This window comes from Mustela nigripes, chromosome 4 (assembly GCF_022355385.1).
Source record: "Mustela nigripes isolate SB6536 chromosome 4, MUSNIG.SB6536, whole genome shotgun sequence".
NCBI lineage: Eukaryota > Metazoa > Chordata > Mammalia > Carnivora > Mustelidae > Mustela > Mustela nigripes.
The window spans coordinates 164,269,193-164,283,231 of NC_081560.1; the positions used below are offsets into that span (position 1 = coordinate 164,269,193).

Below are 14,039 nucleotides of genomic sequence, written 5' to 3' on the forward strand. Positions count from 1 at the left end.
GATTAACTGTGGAGGGTTCGTCATGTGTCGGGCAGCCCTCTGGGCATGGAGCCTGCTGAAAATTCTCTCTCCCTTTCCCTCTGCCACTCCCCCCTCTCCCTCTTTCTCTCCCTCTCTAAAAAAAAAAAAATGTCTTGGCACCTGGGTGGCTCAGCGGGTTAAAGCTTAAAGCCTCTGCCTTCGGCTCAGGTCATGATCCCAGGATCCTGGGATGGAGCCCCGCATGGGGCTCTCTGCTCAGTGGGGAGCCTGCTTCCTCCTCTCTCTCTCTGCCTGCCTCTCTGCCTACTTGTGATCTCTGTCTGTCAAATACATAAATAAAATCTTTAAAAAAAATTAAAATTAAATAAAAAAAATTTTTTTAAAAGTCTGTTCTTTGAGAGCTCAATGAATTGCTGTCGTCCAGTATGAGATCAGGAGTCACAGGTCCCTGGAAGAGCAGGTAAGCACAATTAAATTGTGACTTGTTGCCTGGCTGGTGAGCATGGAAGACCCATCAATTTTAAGAGCTGCTGTGTTAGTTCCCTGTGGCTCCCATCACAAATGACCACAGCAGTGGGACTTCAAACACAGCTGGAAGCTAAAAGTCTGCAATCAGTTTCAGCAGGCCAAAAGCAGGTGTGGGCTGGGCCATGTTCCCTCCAGAGGCTCTAGGTGAGAGCCTATTTTCTTGCCTCTTCCATTTTCTACAGCTGCATTCCTTAGCTCATAGCCTCTTTCTCCCTCTCTAAAAGCCCACCTGCGAAACACCTTCAAATCTCCCTGTACTGCCACGTCCTATCACACCTTCTCCCTTCTGTCACTGCAATCAAACTTCCCTCTGCCTCTTCCTTATAAGGACACTGGCAATTACATTTGAGGGTCCTCCCATATAACCCAGGATAATCTCTCCATCTCAGAATCCTTCATTCAATCATGCTGGCAAAGTAACGTTAGTAATGTTAAGGTAAATGTCTCAGGTTCAGGGTTTCGGATGTGAATGTCTTTGGAGGACACTGTTCAACCTACCACAGATGGTAAATGTGAAAAAATATGCATCTGTGAATTGATGAGACACGATAATATCAATAATGGCTACTTTCCTTTTAGGGTGCTTGGCTGGTGCAGTTGTTTGAGCGTCAGACTCTCGGTTTCAGTTTAGGTCATAACCTCACGGTCGTGTGATCAAGCCCCACATCAGGCTATGTGCTTGGTGCGCAGAGTCAGCGTGAGATTCTCTCTCTCACTCTCCCTCTGCACCTCCCACTTGTCCTCTCTCCCTTTAAATAAGTAAGTAAATAAATAAATCCTTTTAAAAATAGCTAATCTGCTTTCATGTGCCAAGTACTGTTCTATGAACTTCACGTGTAATTACTTATTTGTTAAGTTCGACGCAAGAGCCTGCTTCTCCTCCCGGTGCCTGCCGTTCTGCCTACTTGTGCTCACTGTCTACCTCTCTGTCAAATAAATAAATAAAATCTTTTTTAAAAATTGTAAAAAAAAATAAAATTAAGTTCTATTAATCAAAAGACACTATCAAGAAAGTGAGAAAACATACCACAAATTTGGAGCAGACATTTGCTATGCATACAGTTGACAAAAGCTGAATGTCCAGGGTATATAAAGAATTTATATACATCATTAATATAGGAAAGACAAATAATCTAATAGAAAAAGTAGGTGAAAGACTTAAATGTACCCAACATAAAGTGCCTGAAGGGGTGTGAAATGCTGGTTGCAGTGTAAATTGTAGCAACTGCTTTGGAACACAATTTAACATTATCTTGTAAAACAGATGTGCTAACCCTATGATCACAAATTCCACTTAAGGAATATACACTAAAGAAACTTTTGGGATACGTTACACTAAAGAAACTGTTGGGATACATTACATTAAAGAAACTGTTGGGATACATTACACTAAAGAAACTGTTGGGATACGTGTTCTCAAAAACATGTATAAGAATATTCACAGCACCACTGTTAAATACTAGCAAAAGGTCTGACACAACCCTAATACTACCAACAATAAAATGGATAAATCCATACAATTGAATACTCCATATGCCACTGTAAATAAATTCATTACAGCTACACATAACAGCAAGGATAATCTCAGGAATGTAATGTTAAATGAAAAAAAGCAAACTGCAGAAGCTTACGTATGGTACAATTTCACTAATATCATTCAAAAAACCAAGCCAAACAGTATTGTTTAGGAATAAAATATGTGAACAGCAAAGGGATGCTTTAAAAAAATTAGTTTTCCCTATCAATTTTTCTTTCTCAGTCTTGGCATATGTCTTCCAATCTTGGCATTGAGTGGAAATGGCACAGTAAAGTAAAAAGGAGTGGATTAACCAGGATCCCTGGGTTACTGATTGCTTTCTGCCTATTTCTATATAAAGACTAGGAATTCTAAGTAGAGGTCATTTACTGTGAAAGAGGATCACTGCCAGAAGTCACATTATTCAGCATTAAACTGTCTCAGGCAGGTATCAACTTAAACCGGTTGCTGCTATACTTTTTGGTTGTACAAAAGCTTACGCTCAGCCTTGGCTCTTTCCACTCAATCGTACAGGTCTTCTGGACTCACTCAGTCATCTGTTTCAGGATGCATTTTGCTATTTTATACTTCTATCTCTACCATCAGCATTCTTCTTCTTTGAAAAAAAAAATGCATTGAATGAATATATCTCAAAGACCCTGAGAAGCTCAGCTTGGCAGAGACACCATTTCTCCTCCGTCATTTCTCCTGTCATCCAAATTCTCAGGGAAGGAAACTTGACCGGCTTAGCTGGGTGATACCAGCTTATAACCATTTGTGTTACGGATGGTGGAGGTGGCTCTGTGGCACAAAGTCGCTCCTGAAGGTCCCCAACTGGAGGTAGAGTAGCCCATAAAAGCAGTCATTATGAGCTGGGTGGATGCTCAAAAAATGTTCTACGGAAGATGTTATTTATACTAATTCAATGAATACCCTCATATACATACATGTCCCGAAAAACATCGTTTGATTGCTTTCGTAGGACAAAAGTTGTAAAGGTGGAATTATTGGATCAAATGTATTAATGTGATTGAAATTTTATTTATTTACTGTTAATTATTTTGATTGAAATTTTAAATTCAGGGGCACCTGGGTGGCTCAGTGGGTTAAAGCCTCTGCCTTTGGCTCAGGTCATGATCTCAGGGTCCTGGGATTGAGCCCCACATCGGGCTCTCTGCTCCTCGGACAGCTGCTTCCTCCTCTCTCTTTGCCTGCCTCTCTGCCTACTTGTAGTCTCTGTCTGTCAAATAAATAAATAAAATCTTAAAAAAAAAATAAGAAATTTTAAATTCATATTATCAAATTGCACTGCAAAGCATTGGATTAATTCACACTCCTCAGTGTGTAAAGCGACCATTTGACAAAACACAATACTCTTGTCAATATTGGGCCTCATTTTTTTTTTTTTAGAGATTTTATTTATTTGAGAGAGAGAGTGAGTGGGAAGGAGAGGGAGAGAAAATCTGAAGTAGACTCCATGCTGAGCACAGAGCCCACTGTGGGGCTCAAGCCCACAACTGTGAGATCATGACCTGAGCCGAAACCAAGAGCAGACACTCAACTGACTAAACCACCCAGGTGCCCCAGGTCCCATTAAAAAAAAAAACAAAAACAAACAAACAAAAACCTTTGCCAGTTTGATAAATCAAGGTGGTATCTCATTGTTTTAATCTGTCTTTTCTCAAAACCAGCGAAGCTAAATTTTTTCATCTGCATTTTGGATTTTTTATTTCTTAACTTTTGAAGAGTTTACCCATATAAATAGGGCTGGTTTTTTTTTTCAATCCTAATAGTTTGTATAAGAGCAACATAGATGTTGAAAATATTTCTATTTCTATTAGTCTTTTTATTTTGTTTTTGAAGAGGTGTTTGTTTGCTTGTTTTTTGGATGCCTGGTTCAATCTAAAAAGGATACTGTTGCCTAAACATTGCTCTCAGATCAGTGTGTGTGTGTGTGTGTGTGTGTGTGTTAGAGAGGGAGAGAGAGAAAGAGAGATGGCAGGTAGGGGGAGCAAAGGGAGAGAGAGAATCTTAAGCAGGCTCCACAGCCAGCACGGAGTCCAACTTGGGGCTCTGTCTCATAACCCTGAGGTCATGACCTGAGCCAAAATCAAGAGTCAGACACTTACTCAATGAAGCCAGCCAGGTGCTCCTGTGTGCAGATCAAATTTAAGAATAGATTTTTTTTAATACTCTGGAAAACAATAGATTAAAATATTAATAATAAGTACTGAAAACTTAGTAAGCATGAAGTGTCAAGCATATATTCAACCACAGTGGCCTCCGTTGTGCTAAAGAGCTAATTCCATCCTCTTTCATTCACTTAACATGGATCCGTATTCACTTGTACAGGTCTTCTAGACTCGTCACTTGGATTTCTGCCACTGGCCCTAAATTGTCTCTGCCTCTAGTCTCATCTAGGCCATCTTCCATCATTGCCAAAAAATAATCCATCAGGTATACAAATTTTATGTCACACAGCTGCTCATCACCCTTTGGTGGCTTCTAGTTGCCTTCAGGATAAAATCCAAACTCCTCAGCACAAGGTCCTTCCCCACCCTCCACCCCCACTGCATTCTACCTAATTCTCCGGCCTTCCATCTCCATATCACCCACACTACAGCCACAGAGAGCTGCCCGCAGTTCTCCACAGGTACCCCAATGCTTCACAGATTCGTTATTCCTTCTGTGTGGAATGCCCTTCCTCCTTGTGACTATTGATGAACTCTTATTTATTTTTTTGGATGCTCCCCCACTCTTTACATATGCTCAGAAGCCTATCTGCTCTCTCCGGTTTCTTGGTTTTTTGTTTTTTTTTTTGTTAAGATTTTATTTATGTATTTGACAGAGAGAGACACAGAGAGGAAATAGAAGCGGGGGAGAGGGAGAGGAAGAAGCAGGCTTCCTGTTGAGCAGGGAGCCCAACTCAGGGCTTGATCCCACAACCCAGAGATCATGACCTAAGCCAAAATCAAGAGTCGGATGCTTAACCAAGTGAGCCAGCCAGGCTCCCCCTCCTATTTCTTTAGGTACCCAGCCGTTATGCTTTCATAGCGTCTTCATGCATTTCTTTCCCTTACCACTTCTGAGTGTACTGATCTGTTTCTTCCGGACTGTCAATGTGGTGACAGACTTCTCTATTCATTTTAATTCATGGTCTTACCCAGGGCTTGAGACATCATAGACCATTAAGTTTTTGCCAATTAAATACAGAGACAAATGAACATTTCTAGGTTTTCTCAGGAAAAAGTACAACAAAGCAAATGCGACACTATCAAAGTTTTAAATAGGGATTAAAAAATAGAGCAGAGTGTTAGGACATTGATAATCATTTAAACGAATTTACCACTTAGGTGCCTGGGGGGCTCAGTTGGTTAAGCATCAGACTCTGGAGGGCACAGTAGGAAGTGGGTAGTCAAAGAGAATTTGTACTCTTTATGCATTTTGTCACATTTACGTTTTTACAATGAGAATGCATTAATTTTTTTTACAAAAGATAAGGGTATTAAATTTTCCCTTTGTGGGAAAAAATTCTGAGGTGGTGGTGGAGTGCATCAAGAAACTTGTTTTAAATTTACTCTTTTTTCACAAAAAAATCGCCCAAGCCTGTTCTACCTCCTAGAAGTTTTTTCTATCCCCTGGGAATTAATTCCCTAGTCAAGTACACAGAAAGAACTTTGTTCCTATTGTTGTCAGGGAAGAAGTCAAGATTGAAATTCAGGAGTCATTACTCTTGACCTTCCTAGGATTTGACACTAGGTCTTAAAGACTTGGCTTCTTTCTCTTTCTTTCTTTCTTTCTTTCTTTCTTTCTTTCTTATTCTTAAAGATTTATTTGAGAGAGAGAGAGAACAAGGGGAGGTAGGCAGAGGAAGAGGGGAAGGAGACCCCCTGCTGAGCCAAGAAATGCCAGTCTCCATCCCAGGAATCCAAGATCATAACCTGAGCCTAAGTGGAGTCAGAGGCTTGAGCTCAAACCAAGAATCTGAGGCGTCAACCACTTAACCTTCACCGAGTGAGCCACCCAGGTGCCCCCAGCTGCTTCCTTTCTGAATGATAAAAGACAGAAAGATCTAGGAGGGTATAAACTTTTAGTTGTAAGATGAGTAAGTTTTGGGGATCAAATGTACAGCACAGTGACTATAGTTAATAATACTTGTATTACTGTATATAATACTTGAAATCTGCTAAGAGAGCGGATCTTAAATTTTCTCATCACACACACACACACACCATGTAAGGTGATAGATGTGTGAATTAACTTGATTGTGGCAACCATTTCACAATATAATATATACATTTGTCAAAATATCACATTGTACACCTTAAATTTATACAATTTTTATGTGTCATTCAACCTCAATAAAGCTGAGGGGGAAAAGAAGAGAGAACAGAGGACCTAAAGTTGAGTGGGAGTCAAAACCCACCAAGCTTATATCACAGAGTTAGGAATCCCAAATAACGACCTGGTCTGGAAGATTCCGGGTGGATGACAAAGATAGTCAAAATATTTAGGTCAAGAGCCCTCAATCATCCCGCCTGAATATTTGATAATGAATTAATCTGCTAATTCTTTATTTGTCAGTTGAGTTTGACAGTGTAGATCTGGCTGGAAAGGGTTCTGAAGAGTGAGCAACAAGGATGAAAGACAGACCATTGCCTCTGGGGAGTCCTCAGGAAAGGAGGTGCAGATGCCAAAGCAGGAGATGTGGCCATGTGGAAGTCAGTTGGGGGCCCTTTGAGGATCCCCAACACTATGGCTGAGGTGACCCTTCCTCTCTAGCGGACAAAAGGGGCAGCAACTCAGATGTGTGAGCAAGAATCTCAGTGCCCTACTTGCTTCACCACCAGAGTCTTAAGAAGTTAGGGTTTTGGTTACTTATTGAAATCTCAACCCGTCTTTGAAGTTCGGATTCTACCTTCTGTAGAAAACCTTCCCTAAATAAGCCTATGTGATTTACAGGCACTTTGAAACAAGTTAATACCTTATTAAATTACATTCTTATCTTACCACCATACTGGGCTGTAAGTGTCTCTAGGGCAGAAATCATGTTTTGTCTTTTTAAAATGTCCACGCTGCCTAGCGTGGGGTTGAGCATGTAACAGGCGTTCAACAAGTAAGTGTTCCCTGGAAAAGTTGAAAGGAAGAAACCCACAGGTACCCTAAAGTAGCCCAAGCTTCTTTCTAACTTATGGAGGTGGTTGGGTTGAATCCCCACATTTGCAAATCAGAGGGCTGAGGCTCACCCAGTACATGGTATATTTTTCTCTGAAGAAAGCTACTCTGCATGCAGATTAAGGCTCAAAGCCCTACAAAGGACAACCGGGAAAGCACAGTCTCTTCTAAATCCCCTTGGGGACCAGGCTATCCTCTCTGTGTGTCTCCGTCTGCGGGTGAGCGTGCATGGGTGGGGGAGGTAGGGGTGGGGCGGGAGGGCAGAGGCAAGAGGGAGGAGAGAAACCCCAAGCGCTGATTATGTGGAGGGGATTTGCTATGTCTCTGTTCCTCCCCCCCTTCTTTCTTTGTCCTCTTTCTCCGTGTTCCTCTCTTTGTCCCCTTTTCCTTGTCTCCTTCTTCTGCATTTGTCGGGGAGGATCCTGGAGTGTTCTTTTGATCGACTCAATCTTTCTCTGGCACTTGAGTTCTGATTGGCTGAAGGACTTAGAAGGGGGGGAAAAAACTTTAATTAAGTAGATAATCTCTTCTTTGGAAGTTTGGCAGCTCCATTTCACCTCCCCTTAACTCTGTTTGGGATCGCTTACACACCACGAAAGTTGGGACTTGAGGAGAATTCCACCCCACTCCCACTGAGGAGTATATTTCCCCACCTTGTCTGGCTCCCACGTTTTTAGAATTTTCTATCTCTGTTGCTCCAGAGGATTATGTTGCTTACGAAGCCTTCTGTGTGCATCTTCCTTTTCACCTGTATCCTCCGACTCAGCTACACCTGGTAAGTAACCTGGACTCCTACCTGGAACAGGACTAAGTAAATGTATGTAAGGGAGAGAGCTCTTTTTCATTTCCTGAAGTGTGGGAAGATTTGGGATCTTTCCTAGGAAAAACTGTTCTATGGAGTAGGGGCTCTTCCTAAATTTATGGCTGATTTCAGTAAATCTTTAGGACCCTGACTAATTAAGTAATAGATTTAAAAGTAGATTAATAAATTGCTATACTACAAATATTCTAAGTGTTTTGGGGGAAATGGACAGCAGTCCCCCCCCTCCCCTTTTTAACCAAATCCTGATGTCAGCATTGTGGAGAAAAGGAAGGTGGTTCAAAGCAAGTTCTACTGTGTTTGAATCTGATCTTTGAGGTGAAGGCTGGAGATAAAATGCAATGGGCTCTTACTTTGCACTTTCTGACTTAACTTCACTTTTTTCAGAATATTCCAAGTAACTATGTCATCATGTCTTAGAGATAAAAATTAGCTTGAGCTGTTGAGTTGGTATTGGGTGAATAAATGAAATGAAATATTCTAGAAATCTAAACTTTCTACAAATTTATTTAATGTATGCAATTTACACACACTTCTACGTTGCTCTGAAAATGAGGCAATGTTGGCGAAAGTGCTTTGGAAATTATAAACCACCTCACCAAGGATAGGTGATGTTATTGTCAGTTTCATGTAGCTCTTGGGAATCACATGAAGTATCTATACATGGAAATGTTAACAAGTAACTACGCAATGGGATACAAAAGAAAGACCTGGGAAGTGCATGTTGCTAGAGTGTTTGGAGTTTCTCCCCAATTGAGATACATAAGCTCAGCCTCTTTATCGGTTTGCATTTTGACCATCTGTTTAACCAAGGTCTGAATCCAACTGCTGCATAAACTGTTGAGGAAGCAAGGGTAGGCATTTCTTTGCTGTAATCAGCTTCCTGTGCCAAGAAGGTATTCTTATCATAAATGAGTATAGCCATCTTTATTACAGAGTTGGTAAGAAATATGCCCAATTTATACAATGATTTGCAAGTTAACGCAGTCATTTGCAACACTTCCAGTTACAAAGTGAACCACCAAATAATTGGTTCATTTCTAACTGGCATTTTAATTAAATATTTCACATTCAAAAAAAAAAAAAAGTCTCTCTCTTTTTCCCCTCATGAGAACAAAAAGACAAAAGGGAGCAGAGACTATTTCAGAGCATTTCTACTGATGTTCATGGTATTTATTCTTCAGCTGATTCAGTATCAGCAAAAGAGAAACACGAGATTCCTTTCCCCAGTCACCAGGGCAGTGTGAAGAATTGTTCTATAAAAAATACCTTTACTGTGTGTTCCTTCCCTGCTGGAGGGGGTCATGTTCATTTCATTCCGATACTGACACAGCCACACTGAAAGGTGGCTGGGTTGCTTGTCTGTCCAAATTCAAGTGTCTGGATTCAAAAAGAAAAAAGAAAAAAGAGATGTGAAAGAAAGTTCTAATTTAAAAACGGGGTTTAAGAACCCCTCCTCGCCTTGCCTGACTTTGAGGAGAAAATGTACAAATCTCCTGTATAATGTAATTAGATTTTAATTGCTTTTTCTCTATAAGCTCTAATTTGAATTAAACACTTACACTTTGCCAAGAGTCTGTTTTTGGTAGCATTTGAAGAGTGATTTTTACATTTAACATTAAATCTTGATTATTCTTATAATGGAACTATCAGGGTTCTGCATAAGGTCACCTTCCCCTTTGTGCCATGCAGAGAAATTTGACCAACCACAGCCTTTCAGATATTTCTCTTAATACTGCATTACCAACCTTTTATGTAAGGACCTCAAAAGCATTTAACAAATAGAGAACCACAATTTCTGCTTGGCTGTTCAATTGTAGGCTTGCCTGAAATTACTGTCAAAAAAGTCCATCAACAGAAGCTCTTGGGCTTGAAAGGAGGAAATAGACATGACACTGACTTACAGCGTGCAGTTCAACTAGGGTTCGCAAGGCAAGAGCATTCTCTACCATTTCTTCTTGTCGGGACAATTCTGAGAATTATCGCTTGGTAACTTGAGAAAAATCTTTTCTTTGAATCTGTTTTCCTTAATCCAAATGGCTCCCAAAAAAAGAGAATGGGAACGTGTGATACAGCTAAGCAGAGAGTGATGGTTACAATGGCGGCCAGAGATGAGCCAATTTGAATTTTTGTTTCCATTACTCTTACTCATCTGGCATGAATGGGCCTACAACATGTTTTTCCTTAATTGTTGCCTTCATTTTACTTCAAATGATGTCTCATAATGATCCTAGGTTTTGCCCAGTTCTGCCCATTTCTCCTTTCTCTCTCTCTCCCCTCCACCTGCCCAACTTGATGACCAAATCAAAAAGATGCACTGGAACACAGAGGTTAACTATGGCTCTGCTCTCATTCTTTCCAAAGGCTTTAAAGGGGGTCAATTTCTTTTCTGCAGTACAGCAAGAATTTATCGAAAATCTTTGGGTTTTAAGACAGCTTTTGAAATACACCATTCCTTGGTTTGCTACATTTATGTATTTAAAGTAACCTTTTTATGAACTTTCTATGAATTTCTATGAAATTTAATCTGATGATGAGTGCAGAACCCCTGATCAGCAAGGGCTTCAGTGAGTGTAGGGGGGCTGTCTTGCATCCACACTCTCTCCAAGCATCATCTATAGCAAAAATTATTCTCCACATACATGTGCTACTATTTTTCAAATATGTATTATGAATAATAAAAATACATACTTAAAAGTACTGAATTCATGATAATTTGTGGTTAAGTTTCTGTTAAGTTTTTCCACTAAAAGATACAAAAAAGAACAGGATGCACTAAACTTTGCTACCATAAAAAGAAATTCTCATCCTCAGAGAGGCTGGGAATCTCTGAAGTTAGGGAAGTAAAAGGTAAGTGAAAATTGCTTTGGAATCTGGAAAATAATATGCCAAAACCAAAGAGTCACATACCAATAGCTCCCCTGATCAACAAAAAATTCATAACCCATGAAAAAACTTGGGATTTACAGGGTAACTCTGAGGGGATTAGGTCAGTAGCTACAATGTTGAAGGTCCTACTAAAGGCTTGAGACACAATCACCGAAGTTGAATTCCCAGTTTTATCATTGATTTGTCAACAATTTGAGCCCTACATTTTTGCTTTCAGAGTCTCAATACTTCCTGCCATGAATAAAAATAAGTTAGCTAATAATAATTAATTAGTTAATGATATTTATTAGTACCATCATCATCATCATTTACAAAGTCTAAGAGGTCCTGGGAAGAGACACTTCATTACAACTTCTCTTACAAAACCAGTTTGTATAAATAAGGCAGATGCTCCATAATACATGTTTATTTTATGTGTGTGGATGATAATATGACACAAAGAAGCATCTCCTTTTTGTGATATTATATAAGCAGGGATATTAAAAAAGGATCAGAAGGAGTTTCAATCCAAACCCTCTCTCTTCCATGGAAAGAGTTTACTTTTTTCTCTTTTTCCCAGCTGGGACACTTGCTTTAATGCTGTATCTTAGGGAATGCTATTCTCTCTTGGGACTATAAATATAAATCCCTTTTCCTGGGCTCCAACTACTCTTAGATTTTTTCTTTTCCAACTGATATGATCAAGTTCTCTTAATCTGCTGGATGTTTGCTATTATTAAAATAGGGGCGCCTGGGTGGTTCAGTGGGTTAAAGCCTCTGCCTTCGGCTCGGGTCATGATCTCAGGGTCTTGGGATCGAGCCCCGCATTGGGCTCTCTGCTCGGCAGGGAGCCTGCTTCCCCCTCTCTCTTTGCCTGCCTCTCTGTCTACTTGTGATCTCTCTCTCTCTCTCTGTCAAATAAAAAAAAAAAAATCTTAATAAAATCAGTTAGGACATTTAGAAAGGATTTTATTTGTTCATATTTTGGGTGAAATATTTTTTGGCTAAAAGATTCCAAAGATTCCATTAGACCTTTGCCATCTACTCATTTTTGAAGACTTAGTTTAGGTATTCCCTCCTCCCGGAATTCTTCACAGTTAAATTAGCTACCTCTTCTCTCTGTCCCCATTATAGCCAGTGGCAGGTTAAGCCATCGTGGCACTTGGTACCTCTTACTGAATCCTGCTTTTGAATCTATCTTCTTCACTAGCCCAGAAACTCCTCTAGAATCAGACACCTTGCCTTATTTATCATCATGTCTCTTATGCGGAAATTAACCACAATTGTAATAATGGGTAACTTACTGTGTAGGCAGATACTGTTGTAAGTGCTTTACCAATCCTTCTATTAATCCTTCGAATTAGATACTATGGTCATCTACATCTTACAGGTGAGGGAGCTGAGGCCCAGAGATTTTTTTTTTTTTTTAGGATTTTATTTATTTATTTGACAGACAGAGATTCTAAGTAGATCTTGGGGCAGGCAGAGGGTGGGGGGGAAGCAGGCTTCCTGTTGAGCAGAGAGCCTGATGCAGGAGGCCCAGAGATCTTAAATAACTTGGCAAGATCACCTAACTTGTAATGATCCAGATGGAACTTGAACCCAGAAGACTTGGTTCTTGAGGCTTCATGCTGAATCACGATGATGATGAATGTGTTTTGAACTGACCTTTGCATGTAAACCATTTTACATAAGGGAAGAACCATGACAGGAAACCTTAACCTTAATTTAAACTTAATCTTTTCTTAAGTTCAGAAACTCCTAGAAGTAGGTATCAGTTCTCAGAAGTAGAGCATCTTCATATTTTCTAGTTTAAAGGTAGAAGACTCCATGGTTTACTTAAGTCCTTACTCTTGTATTGCTATAGTCTTCTGAAAAAGGATAATTTAAGATTAGCTTTGGCCCTGCCCCATAACCTGGGGCAAAATCTATCTCAGAAATAATGATAATGTGGGGGCACCTGGGTGCCTCAGTGGGTTAAAGCTTCTGCACTCGGCTTGGGTCATGATCCCAGGGTTCTGGGATCAAGCCCCGCATCAGGCTCTCTGCTCAGCAGGGAGAGCTGTTTCCCTTCCTTTCTGCCTGCCTCTCCGCCTACTTCTGATCTCTGTCAAATAAATAAATAAAATCTTTAAAAAAAAAAAAAAAAGAAAGAATGATAATGTGAACCAACGCTTAGTACATGTTCACTAAGTAACTGGCCAAAGACACAAAAATTGTCACTGGTGAGACAGAATTTGAACCCACAGCACTCAAGGCTTCTCTCCAATAAGCCTTTCCACTTCAGATAGGACCTTGCTTTGTTTTCCCTGCCCACATTCATAGCCAAGAGCCAGAACACTGGACCATGGTCCTTCCTGTTGTGGCCATCCTTCTTTCTCTGTCTGATACTCTAATTCTTCTGGGAATGTTTAATAATGTTAACAGTAGTCTCATACACATTTAGAAGTCTGGCATTAAGAAACAAAAGCTTGTGCCTGATTAATATTTTTATATTAAAAAAATTAGTTCTGTTAGCTTATTTAAATTATCTTACACTTATTTATCCAACAAATTTATATTTTTTCGTACTGTTATTTCATTCCTTTCATCTCACCGAAAACTGTCTGCAGGCTGATTTGGATTACATGTGTACTGTCACCCAAAACCTCAAGTTACCTGTTCTTTTCAATGTGGTGGGCCTGTGTTTGTTCGTAGATCACTCAAAAAGTATCTGTACTATCTGTACTGCTTCTGATGGTTAAGGTTTTATGTGTAGTATAAGAGAGCTAGTTCTGAGGATATTTTCCTAAGGATAAAGACCCATTTTTTGTAGCACATCTTAGGGTCTGCAGGAGCTGGAGAATTATTGTAGTGTCCTCCATTTCATTATTTTTCATGTCACAGCTTTTAAAAAGACACTTAGAATCTTTAGAGCTCTTTTGTCTTTTGATTCCCCTTACATTCAAAGTAAAAGGCAGAGGCAAAAACAAATTCCCCAAGATCCCTAATTCGAGCATGTGATAAGGAGATATAGTGAATAAAGGTACAGTGTTGGTCAAGAAAGAGAGAGAGAGAGAGTGAGAGAGAGAAGGAGGGAGGAAGGAAGGGAGGGAGGAGAAAGAAAGAAAGAAAGAAAGAAAGAAAGAAAGAAAGAAAGAAAGAAAGAAA

At 39.9% G+C, this 14,039-nt stretch overlaps 1 long non-coding RNA gene across 2 annotated transcripts in view; it reads right to left on the reverse strand.

The window, feature by feature from the left end:
- Positions 1-14,039, reverse strand: part of LOC132015361 (uncharacterized) — a 72,258-nt gene that overhangs the window by 45,145 nt on the left and 13,074 nt on the right. For both annotated transcript variants that reach the window (XR_009403636.1, XR_009403635.1), the window contains exons 5-6: positions 9,291-9,401; positions 4,156-4,220 (exon numbers count right to left, since the gene is read on the reverse strand). This is a non-coding gene — a long non-coding RNA (uncharacterized LOC132015361). The remainder of the gene's footprint in view (positions 1-4,155; positions 4,221-9,290; positions 9,402-14,039) is intronic.